The 5,789-nt window shown below is 35.4% G+C and overlaps 1 pseudogene; it reads left to right on the top strand.

Annotated features, from left to right (window-relative positions):
* The first annotated feature begins 3,317 nt into the window (after positions 1-3,317).
* Positions 3,318-4,258, top strand: LOC120607435 (calcyclin-binding protein-like; annotated as a pseudogene).
* The last annotated feature ends 1,531 nt before the right edge of the window (positions 4,259-5,789 follow it).

Raw genomic sequence — 5,789 nt, 5'->3', positions numbered from 1 at the left:
TAAAATCTCCCTTATCATTTTTAACAAGTGTCGTGGAATTTTTTTAAACAGTTACTTGGTGCTGTGATAGCATCAAATCCATTATTGGACCTCAGGCCTCTCACCCAGGACCCCAAGAGCACACCTTTGAAGCCCTTGTCTTCACTCCTGACTGACGGATGGGGGATCTGTCGGAGAGTCTGACTCCTGAACCAGCATGTCAGACAGACATCCATTGAAGCTGGTGAAGACAGATTTTGAACCCTAAGATTCTGAGTATACTCCAGAAGCCAAGTCAGAGTCCCAGGCAAACAGATGCTGGGGTAGAGTCCCAGGTTTCTATGTAAGCTATATTAGAGTTCCAGGCTTCCTTGTTTGAAAAGTACCTGCTGAGCTGGAAGTCTCTCCTTCCTGGATTTCCTTAGTAGGGATTAGTCCCTAATTTTCTTGTCTAGATGTCTTCTGAGCCCTCTGGAAGGCCTCTCTGCTCTCTCTATTGGATTCTGCTTCTTCCATGGGAATGTCTCAGACAACAGAAACCCCCTTCTTGAACTCTTACTAACTACATGCTCTGCCAGCTCCATCTGCTAATTTTCTTGTTGGCATGATTTTGCTGAGGATAATTTGGAACTTCATTGGCCTCTGGGGAAAACTTGAGATCTCTCCAAACTGGCTCTTCTGAGACTTCTCTCTTCCCATCATATCTGCTCCCCCTTCCTCCTCTTACCACCTTCAATACTCCCTCTAGTTCCCTTGAATCCTTTTATATGTCCTCCTTCAAGCCCCTACCTCCTCCATCCCTCTGTTCACCCTGCCAGACTTTTCTCTTCCCACTTTAGCATATCAGTTCCCTACTTGAAATTTAAGTCCCTCTACCCTCCATCAGGGACTCTCAAGTGACTTGGGGACCTCCAAAAGCAACCACCAGAGGCTGAAAAGAAAAAAAAATCTAGAAACATAAATGGCTGTTTCGTTTACTCAGATGTGCAGTGAAGATATCCAGACACCTGCTAGATAGCTCCTCAGCCACTGCCCTAAAATTTAGTCAATAGCTTCCATCAGATTTATATTAGAGCAAAGAAAATCTTTAAAGTCTCCTTCATAAATGTTGATACACATATAACCTTAACTTGTCCCATTTGCTGGAAACAATTCAGATAAAGATATAAAGTGGAGATAAACTAATGAGTTTGTATTATTATGTTTTACCTACTCATGTCTAAAATTTTAGAATGAAAGCTATAAGATCTCTTTTATCTGTTCATATGTTTATGTATGTATGTATGTTACATATACGCGATACTTTTCCATCTCCAAATGGTATTACCGAATTAATTTATAAGCATCCTCAAGGGAGTTCTATTAAAATTAATTTAGAAGGAAATAAGCTTTTGTATAAACTAAATTTTGCTAAAACTCTCAGAAATAGAGAAAATAAACCAAGTGTTTTTTTAAGTACACAGGGTCTGAGATACTCTTTAGTAAATAAAATTAGTTTTAAAATTATTGGTAAATTAAAAAAGGCATGTCTTCAGAGTTTTCAGCATTTAATATAATGCAGATATTCAGTTTTTCCTACTTAGGTTTACTCATCAAACAAGCTTATGTTATCTCTACTAGATGTTTACAATTATAACACTATAAATCAAACCTTAGAACAAAATGTACAATAAAAAGAAATTGCTTGATGCAAGTCAGGCATATTTAACTTTAGGCTTTTGCTCCTGTGATTATTTTTTTGATACATTCTTGATTTGTTAACAAGAAGAATAACTTAAGATAATGGCTAGTTTTGTTTAATGTCTCATAAAATTTTCATGAGACATAATTATAAGAATATATATACATAATTATAAGAATAAGTGATTTAAATAGATAAACGTGGGATAGAAGTTTATAAATAAACTTCAGCAATAATTATGCTTTATAATATGTCTACTTAAAAATAGTTGCAAAAAGCTTTTTGATAACTTGAACCATAAAGCTATACTAAGATAAGTTAATGATGGATAGTTATTGAATATCTAGGTCATTTCTGAGTAAGATTAAATATTGAAACATTAATTGGTGAATATAAGCTCAAGTTTACTTTTGGAATATTGTTTTTATACAGTATAGAAAAGCTAAATATACTTTAAAAAAAGCTTAATAAACATGAGAAATTGTGCTATAAAAAAGACACAGGCCTCCAGGAAATTATAAAATGATGAATTCATATATTTGCTACAGAATGATAGTATGTGACAAGTAGTTCACAATTGCCTACTTCTTATTTTTTACTGAAAATTGGGATTAATAATAGTTAAAAATCTAATCAATACTGTAAATGAATCTACTAGAAATAATAAGGGTAAAGAAAAAAACTGCATGTAAGGAAAGAAAGATATCTTTTTGATAAAGAAAGATATAAGATATGTGGGTTTTTTTCCAGGGGAAAAAGAGAGTAATTTTGTCCTGATTAAAATGACTGTTCCAGAATGAGAAAGAAGAAAAGAATAGGACAAAAACTTAAAAGATAAAAAAATTTTTTTTGAGGGTGGAAAAGGATTCATGGAAATGGAAGTTTTTCTTGTGTGGTTGATGCTGGCTAAGATCGGATGGATTTATTTATGTGAGTTTTTTAAAAATTAGCCTTAATTTTTAAATTAAGTAGTACACTGATGCAAAACTAGAACTTGGATTTCTCTGTTAAAACAACACAATTTTCTTAGATTACAGGTCCGCTCTTAATAAGAAATTGTAAAAAGATTCTTTTTTTACCTCTTAACTAATCTGCCTAGGAAATCAAGATTTTGTGTTTTAAAGGAATTTCCTGTCCTTCATGTTGTCTTTATCGGGTCTTTGATTACTCAAGAAAACAAAGTCTTCTCAATATTAAAAGAGCTAAGTTTTTGTTTTATTTTGTTGTTGTTGTTTTTACAACTGTGTGACTTTGTGTTTGCCTTTGAAATCTTTTAATCGTCACTTTGGTTAAATGCATAAGTATTGTTTCACAGTGACCTGTGATTTTTTTTAGTCAAGTGTTCAAACTTTTTGACATTTTGACAACTTTCTAAAATCAAATTCTAACTGGAGTCTTTTTGACTTCAAACTAACTTTGAGATTTCCTAGAGCACTCCTGAAAAAACTCTCACCTTGTAAAAGAAAGATGTTAAGCTAAATAGGTTTATTTGGTATGTTAAATTACGTGGGAAGCATTGTCAAATAAGAAACTGTGGGAGATGCCACTCATGCTGGTATGATGTTTCCTGTTCCTTCCCCTCTCCACCCCTCACCCCCGCCCCTGCTCCCACCCCCACCAGAGCTGCAGCTAGGGCCTTGCCTGACCCAGCCCACCCATGGCTTCAGCTGGGGAAGAGCTACAGAAAGATCTAGAAGAGGTGAAGGCGCTGGAAAAGGTCACTAGAAAAAGAGTGTATGATGCCCTTACAGCTGAAAAATCTAAGACTGAGACAGAAATCAAGAAGATAACAGCAGAAATCACAAGAGAAAGCAAAACTTCTTGACAATGAGAAATCAGCCGCTGTGGTTGTTCCACTACAATGGGATATACAGTGAAAATCAGTAATTATGAATGAGATTAGTCAGATAAGTTTGTGAAAATCTGCATTACCTTAACTGGCATCCATCAAGTCCCCAATGGGAAAGTGAGGGTGCATGTCATAAAGAGGTCATTCGATCTTTTGGTAAAAAATGTAAAAGGGAAGACTTACTTACTCTGTGATTGTGAACAATCTCTTGAAACCCATCTCTGTGAAAGGCAGTTCAGAAAAAGTCAGGACAGATACAGTGATTATCTTACGTAGAAAGAAAGCGGAAAACACGTGGTGGGACGACCCTGATGCAGGTGAGGAGGGCAAGAAAAGCCCAGCTATGACTCTGAAGCAGCTCCTAGTGAGGGACTGGTGAATGCTCTAAAGAGAAATTATGAAGCTGGTGATGAGATGAAACAAACCATTAATAAGGCCTGGGTGGAATCGAGAGAGAAACAAGCCAAAGGGGACACTGAATTTTGAGACTTTAGAGTCTGTCGGAGAACAGTGATGTGGAGATATCGATGTTGCCAGTGACACGTTGGTGAACTGCACAGATAAAACTGACAGATAACTTTACTGTGCTTTCTTCTATGTAGAGGCAAAGAATTCTTTATTTCCTACTGGAGGATTTATTTAAATAAAATATGCTTATTAAACATTTCCTCTGAGGGTGGTTCCCTTTAGTAACCTGGTCATTTTGTTCAAGAAAGGGTAATATTGCACTCTCTTGTGAAATGGAAAAAAGTAAGTCTTGCCTAATGCAAATGCTACCATGTGTTTATTTTCATCCAGCTAAGAGGTAGAAAACAAAAATTATTGCTTGTCTTTAGGTTCTTGACATCGGCTCCCACCAATGTAAGAAGAAATAAAAATAAATCTGAATGTTTGCACAAAAAAAGAAGTGTTAATAAACCTTTTAGGTTATATATACATGGATCTGTTACTAATATAGATATTCCAGAAATTGTATGTGAAGTTCTTAGAAATTTGCCATACCCTCATTGTTTAGTTATTATGTTAAAATGTTATATACCACAGAAATAACTGTTTTTCTTTATCAGATGAACTCTCATTGGAACTTTAACCATGACCATCTGAAGTCTTTTGTCATTCACAGCTATATACACTCTGATTCTTCTCCGGAAGCATTTACACATGAGAATGACCCATGATGGCATCACTTGGATAACTTTAAGGCCATGCCACTGGACCGAAGAATTTCTAGAACTAACGAAGAAGCTGATGGGTTCATAAAACTGATAATCCAAGATCAAGCAGAGCAAGAATTTATTCATGAGGCTGATGAACTCATGAGGATGATTATAATTTTTTAATGACTTGTTTGAAACATTGCTGACTCTTTGATATTTTGTTTTCCAGATTTAAGGAAACATTTTTCTCTTTTCTTTTAAGCTATCTGTAATTTAGAGCAATTTCATAAATTATACCTTTGTAAACAGAATTGAAACATTTAATTTTTCTTCCTGTCTGATCTCTACAGAATGTGGAAACTTTTAGTGTTCTTATATTCCTGGCAATATCGTTATTTGCATAAGTTCAATAAGAACCGGCTCTTGTAACAAAACTTAATTGGAAATATTGGTTGTATTACCAAGGCTTTGACTGAAATATCGTATTTGAGAATAATGTACATCAAATCAGCCATGACCAGATAGCTTTAAGGAACTAGGGATGACTTTAAGGAACCAATGCTTATAAAGCCCCTTTTGGAAAAGCCGTATCTGGCTTGCAGGGTTTCCCATCTTGCAGGTGTATAAGGATATCTTGGGGACAATGAGAAGGGAAGAATTCAACTAAATTACTATCTGTCGCAGGCGAAATATGGTAGTGAATTCTTGGCTTGTTTTCCTAGCCTTGAGAGGCTTTTAAAAGACCAATCTGGGGTTCCTTCTCAAAAGTTCCAGCAACTCGAACTTATAGTGGACTTGTGCAAGCTCTTGCCGCACTTATGTAAATAATCGGGCCAAATTTAATGAGACCAGACATACTTCTCAAACAAATTAGTCTTACTTTGATTATCTTTGATAGAAATGAGAGTGACCGTAGAAAGAATTTTTTTGTTTATTTCAATGGAAAACTATAGTGCACTCTTGTGGGTTCTGTCTTGGATGTTTTGCCAGTCCTTGCTAAATCTGGAATTCTTCTAGTTTCTTCCAATATCTGGCCACAACTTTCCAAATTAATGTTTCCAATTTCTCTTCCTTTCAATTTGAAAGTAAAACTGCCCCTTTCACAAAGTTCTATAAACTGAAG

Source organism: Pteropus medius, unplaced genomic scaffold (assembly GCF_902729225.1).
Source record: "Pteropus medius unplaced genomic scaffold, Ma_sr-lr_union100, whole genome shotgun sequence".
NCBI lineage: Eukaryota > Metazoa > Chordata > Mammalia > Chiroptera > Pteropodidae > Pteropus > Pteropus medius.
This window is presented reverse-complemented; position numbering and strand designations above follow the sequence as displayed.